This window comes from Chenopodium album, chromosome 1, assembly GCF_948465745.1.
Source record: "Chenopodium album chromosome 1, dcCheAlbu1.1, whole genome shotgun sequence".
Classification (NCBI taxonomy): domain Eukaryota; kingdom Viridiplantae; phylum Streptophyta; class Magnoliopsida; order Caryophyllales; family Amaranthaceae; genus Chenopodium; species Chenopodium album.
In genome coordinates this window covers 25,103,655-25,116,864 of record NC_137834.1, presented here as the reverse complement: position 1 = coordinate 25,116,864, position 13,210 = coordinate 25,103,655, and the positions used below count along the sequence as shown (strand labels likewise).

General features: G+C 32.3%; 1 pseudogene across 1 annotated transcript; it reads left to right on the top strand.

The window, feature by feature from the left end:
- The first annotated feature begins 539 nt into the window (after positions 1-539).
- Positions 540-12,661, top strand: LOC145575262 (putative glutathione S-transferase parA; annotated as a pseudogene). Its single transcript, XR_014098263.1, has 2 exons — positions 540-870; positions 12,288-12,661. The product of XR_014098263.1 is annotated as a putative glutathione S-transferase parA (transcript).
- The last annotated feature ends 549 nt before the right edge of the window (positions 12,662-13,210 follow it).

Sequence of the window (13,210 nt, the reverse complement as noted above, 5' to 3'; positions counted from 1 at the left end):
ATTTTATATATATAAAAAAAAACCTTAATTTTTTATTGTATTATACTTCCTCCGTTTTTTTAAGTTCACACCGTTTGTCTTTTACATTACTACTTAAAATTTGACTAGTTTTTGTGATTTATAATTACAAATTTACAATTAAACAAATTCAAGTGAGATCTTGTTTTAATCATCTCAATAAATATTTTATTAATATCTATTTTTTTTTTAATTTTTCAATGCCTTGAATTAGAGATATATTATTAAAACAGTGCGTTGACAAATGTAATAAAAGAAATGTGTCAAATAATTAAAAACGGTGGTTAGAACTCCTTTCTCGATTTTAGGTGATCTCGGAATTGATTCTCATCTTCTTACCCTCGTGGCTCTCTAAAACACCAATTAAAAACGGTGGTAGTATTTACTAAAATTACATGTGAAGTAACATGCACTAGTGAGTAGTTACATATGTGATTACTTCACACGTCTTCTAGAACCAATTCCCCTCCTATATAAAAAACCATAACAAAAAATAGTTTCGTACACAAAATTCTAATTCTAAGATTAAAAAACATGGCGGGTGAAGAAGTAGTGTTACTTGATTTATGGAGCAGTTCATTTGCAATGAGAGTGAAAGTTGCATTATCAGAGAAGGGAGTTGAGTATGTTTGGCAACCACAAAATTTGGTTGATAAAAGTCCTTTGCTTCTTGAGATGAATCCGGTTCATAAGAAAATTCCAGTGTTGATCCATAATGGTAAACCTATTTGCGAATCGTTAGTGATTCTTGAGTATATTGACGAGGTTTGGCCTGAATTGTCTCCTTTGCTTCTGAAGGATCCTTACCAATGATCACAAGCTAGATTTTGGGCTGATTTCATTGACAAGAAGGTAATACTAACTCACTGGTGTATTATATACTTTCTCCGTTTTTAATAAATGTAACACACTTTTTTTTTTCCACCGTATTTAAGAAAAGTGGGATTTAGATGCTTTAATTAATATACTTTAGTTTTTGATGTCATAATTAATATACTTTATAATGGGGTGAGAGGTTGTTAGAAGTATAATTTCGTGGGTCACATAGTTTTTTCTCATTTTTTTAGTAAATTTATTTTAATTTTTAAATTTTGTATGATTTTCAATATCTTTTATTTGTTTTTTTATAACTATTAATAGGGTTGATGGGAGAATTAAATCTACAGTTTGTATGTATTATTCTATTATTTCTATACCAATTTTACCATTATTGTGATTACTATTGTGAACTTAAAGATATGTTTCTCTATAATTTATTGGTAATAATTTTTGCAAATGTATATTCATCTGCCAATTCTGCAATTATAAATTAGATTAATAAGTGTTATAGAGATGAATAATTTTAGCAATTTCTTTTACAATGTAAAATATTTGGATCTCCTATTGAATACTTCGTATGTTATTTATATACTATATATTTGCTATCATATGTATTAGAATTAAATTTAAAATTTCAATTGATTCCTCACATTGTGCCTAATTTTATTCCACAACTTGGATACAATTTTTTTTTACACACATTTGGCTTAAATTCAATGTAAGGACTAATTTTGCAAATGAACAATCCTTAAGAAAAAAAATTAGTAAATAATTTAACCCGTACATTGCACGGGCTAAATGCTAGTTACATTTATAGTGTGTTGCAAATTTTGTGGTATTTTCATTTTAGAGAGGTGTTACAAATATTTAAAAATGGAGAAAGTATGTCCAATACTATTTGGCCTTTTTTTGTGTGAGCTTATGTTATTTGAATATATCAAAACTTATTTATCTTGACTTATATAATTTTTTTTTGAAGCAAACCGGGCATTACATTAATTAAAGGACAAAAAGTCCATCAAAACATAAGGGGAAATCTCACAAAGACTATGATTTAGTGATTTACCCAAACATGTTCAACACCATAAGCATATAAACGAGCAAGGTGATGGGCAACACAATTACCATCCCTTTTAACATGTAATCAAAGAACAAAATCAAAGCATGAAGCTAGCGATAAAATATCTTCTAAGATAGTATCCAGTTCAGTGAGATGGATGGAAGCTTTGTAGAGACGAGTGACAAAAGTCACCTTCTTGAGCCCAAGCTTTCAAGCAAGCCTGACTGCCATGACTAAAGCCTTGCCTTCAGCCACAATCGGGTCCCAAAATCCCCTAACTCTCCTCGTTACTGCAAACAGGACAACCCCACTAGAGTCCTTGTTCACGACACCCTGACCAACCCATCCACTGGCATCAGCATTTGCATCACAATTCACCTTGACCATAGCATCAGGGGCAGGCTTCTATGCCTTTGGGCCGTTGCACAACAAAGGAAGGGAAATTCCACCATAAATCTGTAGGAGTTTATAGGTACTACACAACAGAAAATCATGAATCATATTCAATCAAGTACCTAATCCTAAGATCACATGCATAGCACACAAGACACATAATCATACTTTTGAAGCGTGAATTCCACGTAGCAATTGATTGACAATCAAGGAGAGAATAGAGCCCCAAGCGTTGCTCCTCTACTTAGTCCACGAGCTTTGAACGAGTCGTCCACCAATACTAGATTGATTGAGTGATTGAGGAAAACCGCGATCGCCACCTTTAATGGACTAAGCCGACCACCACGAACCACCATAACAGGTGCAAGGGAGGAGAGAAAGCCATGAGAGAGAGGAGAGTTTGAGAGGGCTTGGTCTCGTGTTTGCTAATTAGGGTTTGATCTCACTAATCAGTTAATTGCTTGCTGCAAACCCTAGACACCTAGTCTACTTATAACCACATTATAATTAGACTAGGGTTAGGAAGCCCAAAACCCTCAACCTTACTCCTCATGGTCGGCCATACTAGGAGATGAGGCCCATCATGGGCCTCGTCCTCTCATGCCCAATCTAGACCCTTTGTGTGACCTTATAGGATCCGTCTAATTGGTCATTGGGCTATTTTACTATCCCAAAGATCGTTAGTACCTCTAGCCATGATAAAACGACGACCCAAATGTACGAACTTAATTATCTCCATAATTTGATCCATTTATATATCTAGTAATTGCACACGAGAAAGACATAAATCCTTTAATCTCCCACTTTTCTAAGACAAGTGTGCAATATTCAAATTCCTTATGTCAATATGTGTCTATTTGATGATATGATTACATCACATGTCGAGATCATATTAATCTAAAAATCGTTTCTTGACATCTAAGTTAGAATTACAAAACTAAATGATTACTAAGTAATGCATTTGAACGCAGCCACGTATTTTCAGAATTCTCCCTCTTCAAGCGGCCATGACACATTTCCTTATTTAATAGGTAGACTCGATCCAATCTTGTGGCAACAAGGCTCCCACTCAACTTTTGAAATAACCAGGAAACACCCTTTATAATCTCCAGTTACGGGCGGATGTTTGAGTGTACCACAGTTATAACATCCATTGAATGAAATCAATGTTCCACTCTGGTCAAAGGAATCCACTAATATATTCGGAATCTCTATACTTTATCTTCAATGTAGGTCATTAGTTCGATCATGCATCATTCATGCATGTCCAAGTGATTAACCGAGCATCACTATGCCCCTATAGCCTATGAAACTGCGCTATCCAATCAATCTTACATGCTAGTCCATTTATTGAAATTATTTATGTCCAATTTAATGATTTTGAACTAGGAACTTAAATAATGTACGAATTTTGTTCACCTGTGGGGTTTCATTCACCTGGTCATCAACCTGATGAGCCCATCAATTCATAATTATTTTGGACATTTTATTTAATTTCCAAAACCATAATTAAATGAGAGACATAATAATTTCTATTTTTAACATAATTTTAATTTGCAAATTAATGCATTTCTTATGTAATATGTTTTCTCAAAATATACACAACTTAAATTACATAACTTGCTTCAATCCAAGACTTTAATATGACTCTCATACCTTAGTCTAGGGAAGGGGTTTAGTTATTTCTCACTCATAATAAAGACCACGACATTTCGCTTGTCATTGATCTTATAAACGAGGTGATATCTCATATCTATTTGTTTGGATTTATGATGTGACCCTTGCTCCTTTGTTTTGGCAAAAGGTGTCCTTTTAGTCACAGGACAATTTGATCCAAACTTCCTCCTTAACTACTCTTACTGCAGCTAAATACACATATTCTGATATTGGGTATGCAATAATATTCTGCTTTGAACTCTTCAAGCTTACTATACTTCTCCATTCAGACATAAATATGCATCTAGATCAACATCTAGAATTATCTTGCCTGTTCGGAAAACTTGCATCCCTATAACTTTTGACAACTTATTCACTTTTAACACCATTAGCTAGAAAAATTCATGTAGTTCTTCTCAAGTACTCAAGGATTTGCTCTTTGCAACTTTCAGTATGCTTATACTGAATTTACTTGAAACTTGCTACACATGTACAAGTCATATGTAACATCTTTCTTTGTACATATCATGTCGCATATAACGGACCCTTTTGCAAAAGCAAGAGGTACATTATCCATACAACTCAACTCTACTAGCTTTTGAAGGCACTGAGTTTTACTGAGTGTAATACCATGAAACATTACTACAAAATAGGCCAAAGATACCCGTTCAAATTAGCAAAAGAGACTGCCTTAGAGGTGGTCTCTAGCTAAGCGGTCTCTTTGGCAAAGAGACTGCTTGTTTAGAGGCGGTCTCTAGCTTCAGGAAGCAGAGACCGGATATTGAAGAAAGACGATCTCTTTTTTGTGGAAAACTGAGACCACCTACAAAAGGTAGGCAGTCTCTTTTTTGAGAAAATTGAGACCGCTTATTAAACTTAAGCGGTCTCTCGGATCTCATTTAAAATTAAAAAAAATAGTTTATTTCATTTGATTTTTAAAATTATAATAACAATGTATCAATATAACTTTTTTTTTTTTGCATTATTAAATACGGAATACAAAATTATTTCTTGAATGTCATATATCTCAAAAGTTACAAACATAATACAAATATAAATAATTAAAATCCAATACACAAAGTTATAAAAAAAAATTTGTAAGTTATAACTTCTAGCTTCAATTACAAATTTCTCCACTCCAAACTTAGCTTGTAGAAATTTTTACCTGTAACCACAAATATAGACAAAGTAAAAAAACAAAATTAGTCTCTAGAAAATGAATCAGAAATTTTACCAACAAATACAAAAGATAAAAAAAAAAAATCAACCGAACAAGAAAAAAAAAAAAGATAAATTCGCCAAACAAGCTAAAAAACGAACTATCAGGAAAAGCAAAAGAATAAAATTTTAAAACGAAAAAAATACCAGAATAAAAATTTGAAGAACTTAAAAACGAGATTGAGAAAGAAAATAAGAAATAAAATACATCAACATTCCAAATCGGATTATCATATAAGAAATGAAAAAAAATAGATTAACGAAAATTATTTTTTTTTTAAAAAAAAAAAAAAAAACAAAGTGAGCGTAAAATAAACTGAACTAATTATAAACTAGATTTGAAAAACAAAGTGAGCGAAAAATACATCAAACTAGATCTGAAATATAAGAACTAAAGATAAAAAAATTGCAAAAATCGTATAATAACAAAAAAGGGAAAATTAAAAAAAAAATATCGATTTTAAAAAACCTCAAAATGAAATCGGAAATAGATCAGATTCAACCCTCAAAAACAAATTTCGTAGAAAATAAGTTTAAAACAAAAACATTAACAAGAAAACTTATCATAAAAAAAAATCGAACAAATTTATTTTTTTAAGAAAAAAACAAAATTTATATAATTATAAGAAAATCAATTTTTGTTCAAAAATATGAAGATTAACCCTTAAAAACGAAAAAAAAAAAATAAACTCACCTTGAAAATAGATGTTGAAATTATGATACTATGTTGAGAAGATCAGTACTTGAAATTTAAGAAATATGAAGGAAATTAAAAATGGGATGAGAAGGAAAGAGAATAAAGGAAGAGGGAGAAAGAGATGAGTACTCCCAAGTCCCAACAGAAAGAAATGAGAGGAGGGAGAAGATAGAAAGAGAAGAGAGGAGAGAGTTATGATTATGAGGTGGAAGCGGCGGATAATAAGAAGAAAAGGGAAGTGTCAGGGTTTTAACCAACTGCGCACGTGATTTTGGGAATTTTGAGGAGACCGGTCATTTAAGATGATAGGTCTCTCTGATTTTTTCAATTTTAAAAAATAAATTCAAGAGACCTGTTTTAAAAAGGACGGGTCTCTCTTTATATTTTGATTTTAAAAAAAAAACATCAAGAGACCGGTTATGTTAAATGTTGGGTCTCATGGTTGTTTCGAGAGACCTGTTATTTGAGATAATCGGTCTTTCTTTTAAAAGAGAATCGTTATGTACTTAGCGGGTCTCTTATCTAGGGTCTCTTTGAGCATTTTTGTAGTAGTGAAAGATGGGAAGACATCCTCTCTTAGAGTCTTGCTTCATGAACTTGTCAAGAACCTTATCAACATAAGTCTCTCGATGTTGTCCAATCATTCTTTAAGATTCACTTTGTGGATCTTGATTCGCAATATGTACTCAAAATCTCCTAAGTCTATCATATAGAAACAACTCTCTAACCATTCCTTGACTTATTCAAGCATTGATATGTCATTTCATATGAATTGTATGTCATCTTCATACATGACCAAGAACACCAATTGCTCCGACTAAACTTCTTGTCTCTACAAGATTCCTTTTCGTTCTGTAAGGAAATCAAACTGTTTGATTGCATAATCAAAACGAATGTTCTAACTCTCTGATGCTTACTTCAATCCATTAAATGAATTTCTGAAGTTTGCAAAATTTTCTAGGATTTGCTGGATTTCAAAATTCTTAGTTTGTATCATTTACATATCCACCATCAATAACATTTCAAGAAGGTGATTTCGATCTCCATTGCTGAACTTCGTAATCGAAATTAGCAATCACTAGAAGAATTCGAATAGGCTTACACAACTAATAGGTTTGACCCTATTTGTAAGACTATAATGGACTAACACATCTTTACAGACATGGAGTCCATATTGAATTTCTTGGCCTTAAGCCAATTATTGAGTTAGCACTTATCCAAAGCTTGCTTGTAGGGCATGGATTCCAACCATTCCAATAGAAAAATTCTAGAATCCACCTTTTCTCAGAATTTTGACAAACTGTTTGTTTTGATCCCAAGTAACCTACAATAGGTATGAGCAACAATCAAATTATTTTCTCTTTAACTCTTTGAAGCGGCCTTTCATTCAAGTTGGACGATAGAAGCCTCGCTAGTGGAATTAGCTTGCTTCGACACATGGTTTATCAAATTAGTTGATTTCATATGCCTTCATCTCTGATGTAGTGTTATCCACATCCATTTGTTGCTCCTCTCGAATCTCATCGAGATCTAACTTTACCCCCAGTTGGCTTTGTAGGAAGAGATTTCATTTTATAAAGACACTATCGCGAGCAACAAACATTTTGTTATCTACGCAATTGTAGGAATAATACCTCTTAGTTTCCATGAGAAAACCCATGAAGAACTATTGTTTGATTTAGGGTCTATTATTTCTTATTATAAACATTTTACATTGATTTCATAACCCTTAATCCTGTTTAGAAAAGATAACTTTTGGAACATTTCCAAATCATAACTCTTATGACATCTTTTCTATTGCTTTGGTTAAGTTTCACGTTTAGTATATTCGCAATTGTTGTTGTAAATACATATCCTCAAAACGATATTTGTAAATCATTAAAGATAATCTAGGATCGAACCATGGCAAGCAAAGTTTGATTCCTTCTTTAATCATACATTTTAATTGTAATGTTTCTAGATTGTGAACTAATTCAACAATTCCCTTTAGATGATCTTTTGGTTTTTGAGTTAAATATTTATCACAACAATCATATTGTAGTGTTAATTATTCATGTCAAACTGATTTTACATTTCATTTTGGAATTTTGAACGTTTCAAGTAATTATCAATATAGTTACTTAAATCGTTAGTAAAAGCAATGAAATAGTTAAATCTCTTTGCTAATTCTTGAACTTATGGTTCGCACACATCATATGTATTAGTTCCAAAAGATAATTTTAGCTCTTTTACCCTTTCAACTAAAAGGCAACTTGGTCATCTTACCTTATCAAGCATTACTTCTAATTCTCAAGTGATTCATAATCAAATTAGAATAAGAGTCCATCCAATGTACTTTGGATGTGCAAATGGTTTATGTAACCTAACCTTACTTTGTTATAAGTAAGTTTACTTTGAATCATCTAATTTTGCTTTTGTGATCTACTTATATCAGTGTCATGAAACAAATTTAACTCGTATCTAGCAATATGAAAACAATTTATTACCTTGGTTATGGATCAACACTTGCCCAAGCCAAGTAAACCAATTCGGTATTCAAAACAGAAAATCGAAATATTTTCTCATCAAAAACTTGAAATTGTTCTAAAATCATGATAAACTGATCAAAAAATAAAACTATGAAGCTATCTCTGGCCACTCAAACACTTCTAGTGCACCTTCAAGCTTCATTTCTATGCTAGCCTCACTTGTTTTCAGTCCCTCCGCAACATTCATAATGTTAAGCACCGCAACTTGGTATCACATACCTAAGTGAATGTTAAAATGTTTAAAACATAATACCTTAGGTCGATTCTCCATTCTACTTGAGGAAGTCAAGGTATTTCTGGCAATTGCATTTCCAATGCCCCTTCTTCTTGCAGTAAAAGCATTCACTTTCACTTGCAGCCTTGGGTTTTGGACTTGCCTTAGACTTCTCAGGAGCCTTGGCAACTTGCTTGCCCTTGCTCTTGGCACTAGCCTTTTTCCCTTTCTTCTTGAATCCCTTTCCCTTTTGAATCATAAGAACTTCCTTCTTAGGTTCCTTAGGGATTTGCTTTTCAACACTAACCAGCATTGCGTGCAATTGATTCATAGTCTTTGCAGTCGCAGTCATGTTAAATTTCATGATAAACTGGTTAAAACTTTCTGGAAGTGAATGGAGAATGATGTCTGTTTCCATTTCATCACTGTATGGGTGCCCCAGTTTCTCCATATTTTGAGTAAGGTCGATCATTTTGAGAACATTATCATGAACTGTGGCACCCTTCTCCATCCTACAATCTAGAATCTCACGATGGAGCTCGTACCTTTCAACTTTAGCTTGTTTCTTAAACAAATCTTTGAGTTCTTGCATGATTGTGTACGCATCCTGATCCTCAAAACGCTTTTGAAGACTAGGTTCCATGGTAGCAATCATCAAGCAAGTGATAGGCACAACTCTATCATGAGCTTCCTTGTGCTTCTTGACTTCTGCCACAGTTGCAGTTTCTGGCAAAGGTCATGGCAATGGGGTGTCAATGACATCCTCTATACCTGCTGATTTTAGAACGAGCCTTAGCATTCTTTCCCAAGTGGAAAACTTTTCTCCTGTTAACCTATCCTTCTCATGGAATGGTCAAAGATTGTAAATGTTGTTATCATTGTGATTACGGCTACCCATCTATGTCAAAATAAGGCAAAGTTTAGTAATTATGTTTAATTTAACATTAAAGTACCATAAACGATTTATATAGGTAACTTTAAAGCACTTTATTCAATATTAATTAATCACAATTGAATTTTAAGTGATTCAAAGAACCTTTATTTGTGTAATAGTTGACCGGATTGAGGCCCTATCATCAAGCATTACATTTTCAAGGTGAGTGAACTCTTTACTGATTACAACTCTTGTAACTCTTGGTTGAATAATTAACCATAACATGTTTAAGTATTACCCTTTGCTTCAAGGTTCTAAACGCTTTAGGTAACCTTGTTGAGCATAATCATATCAATTAAATATGCAGAACGTGATCCACCCCACAATGCCTAAAATAACAAGTGACGCTCTGCAGAAGCCGACCCATCACTCACTATTAAAGGGTTATTGGGTATCTAATTGGAAAAACAATATCAATATATATGGGACCTATATTCATTTATGTTATGATTATTTAGATAACATGTATAATCTACTAATGCAATAAAACATGACATAGTATAGCCCCTTAGTCCTAAGAAAACTAGAAATGAAAAGCTCCCACTTGAATCATCATGGATCTCCATCCACCTTTCTCCTTTGGGCCTTCACTTCATGGGCTTCTATGGACTAACACTATTCAAATAACTAATCTATTTACTTTAAATAAAAGTTACAAAAATACTTAAAGGTACGCAGACCATAATTAGATTATAAAAATACACCACGATGTGCAAATAATATTTTAGAATCTATGGGCCATACTAGTCTATATATAGCAACATAATATCATATATTATAAAAATGTCATATAATAAATCACTCAACATGCTTGTCTAAACTACAACATCGAATGTTCAAAATTAAGGCAACGCATTTCCTAAAATATCTCATATTTTTAATAATAATTTGATAATATAATATATTATTCATGACTAATCATAAAATATCATATATTTTAATTTAGGCATGAGATACAATCAAATCTTATTTTAATCTAGAAAGATAAATCATATTTATTCTTCCATGGTTATCCTAACTTTAGGAGATTCTATCCTAATTACTAGCCAATCAAATAATTTTAAAATCAATTATATCCTAATCTAATTATGGGATAATCACATTATTTAAATCAATTATTATCCTTTTTGGAATATGATCAGAATATCCTAATCAATCTTATCCAAAATTAACCACTTTAATTATGGATAACTACCAATTTAACAACTTTAAATATGGATAATATCAAATATACCAACTTTTGAATATTTGATTTTATCCTAAAACAAAAGATTTTATCCAAAATAAAATTGATTTTATCCAAAATAAAATTGATTTTATCCCAAAATAATTTTGTAATTATCTTGAAATATTTTTCAAAAATAATTTTTTTTTTTTTAGAAACCGTACTGCACGGCTGCTGGCCACTGCCGCAAGGCAGCAGCACCCATAGCAGTGGCAACAGCGTGCAACGCTTGCACAACTGTTGCCCCAGCCACCATGGACTGCCGCCCTCCCTTCCCCTCCCTCTTGGACCACCATGTGGTCGGCAGTCGTCGTGGCTACGCCACCCAGCCGCGGCTGCCGGCCCCAAAACTATTTTTTTTGTTTTTAATTTAATTAAAATAACTTTTATTAAAATTAAATTAAATTAGTCCAAAAATTAAAATTAAATCAACATTCAATTTTAAAATTAGGGTTCATCATAAAATTAATCCCAATTTAGTTCTAACTCTTAAAATTAAATCGATAATCATACACAAAACATTTTATGCATAAATCAATCCGATTAAAACTATGAAACGTAAAACAAATCGAATTAAATCAAAATAAAGCACAAAAATCATATTTTAGGGCTAGGATTTTCGAAATAATTCGAAATTAGGGTTATGGTTTTTCGAAAAAGTCGAACTAGGGTTCTAGGGTTCGAAATTTCTGAATAATCTAGGGCTTAATTCGGTCTTCTTCATGGCTATTTTGAGCATAATTAAATCGCATTTAATCAATTCTAAAAGTTTAATATCATTAAATATAACAATTGAACAATAATTAAATTAATTTCTCTCTCTGAATTGATTATAAAATTAACATGGACTTCAAATTAATCGTATTAATATGATCAAGCCTGTTCATGCAAGAGGCTAACTGATACCACTGTAGGAGTTTATAGGTGCTACGCAGCGGAAAATCATGAATCATATTCAATCAAGTACCTAATCCCAAGATCACATGCATAACACACAAGACACATAATACCTTGAAGTGTGAATGCCGCGTAGCAATTGATTGACAAATCAAGGAGAGAATAGAGCCCCAAGCGTTGCTCCTCTACTTAGTCCAAGAGCTTCGAACGAGCCGTCCACCAATACTAGATTGGTCGAGTAATTGTGGAAAACCGCGATTACCATCTTTAATGGACTAAACCGACCACCACGAACCACTACCACCACGAACCACCACAACCGGTGCAAGAGAGGAGAGAGAGCCGTGAGAGAGAGAAGAGTTTGAGAGGGCTTGGTCTTGTGTTTGCTAATTAGAGTTTGATCTCACTGATCAGTTAATTACTTGTTGCAAACCCTAGGCACCTAATCTATTTATAATCACATTATAATTAGACTAGGGTTAGGAAGTCCAAAACCCTCAACAAAATCTTCATGGCATAAGTTGTTGATTTATTTACGTTTTTGCCATTTGAAATAAACTTGTATTTTCTTATTTATTTCTTATACAATATCAACTTAGTTAATATATTTACGTTTCCTAATTTGCAGTTATATGCCGGAGCAGTAGGTCTATGGATGGCAAAAGGTGAAGAGCGTGAAAAATTAATTAAGGAATACATTGAAAACCTGAAGATATTAGAAGGAGTGTTTAAAAATGAAAAGTTTTTTGGTGGTGATACGTTTGGGTACATTGATGTTGCATTCATTCCCATCACAAGCTGGTTTTACACATTGGAAACATTTGGGAAGTTTAGCATTGAGGCTAATTGTCCCAAAATTGTGGCATGGGCGAGAAGATGTAAAGAGAGGCATAGTGTTTCTAGTTCATTGCCGGATTCCGATAAAGTTCACAACTTCGCTTTAATTAAACATCAAAAAGGCTCTTGGACTTGATTTTTTTTTTTTTTTTTTTTTGACAAAAGAACTCACAAACAACAAACAAACTAAAAACGGAAACAAAGTAAGTCACGCCGACGCGCCATCCCTGCCAAACAGTTAATATCAAAAAATTCCAAGGTCTACTCTTGGACTTGATTAAACCTTTACAAATGTTTAATATCGTATACACAAGTTTGAAACATGTTTCTGTTCGATAAATTGACTGTACTTCTTTCCTTTTATTGGTATCATTGTTATAGAGGATATATTCCTTGAATTTCATTTTGTAATTTAATAATACTCACGTGATATGATCTAATTTGTATTTATATATATATATATATATATATATATATATATATATATATATATATATATATATATATATATATATATATATATATATATATTCATTTTGTAATTTAATAATACTCACGTGATATGATCTAATATATATATATATATATATATATATATATATATTTTTACATATATATAAAAATAATAATCATAACGGTTCGGATACCCATTCCGATAATTTGTTATCGGGTATGATTATTGGGTACTCCCTCCGTGTTTTTTTAAGTGATACA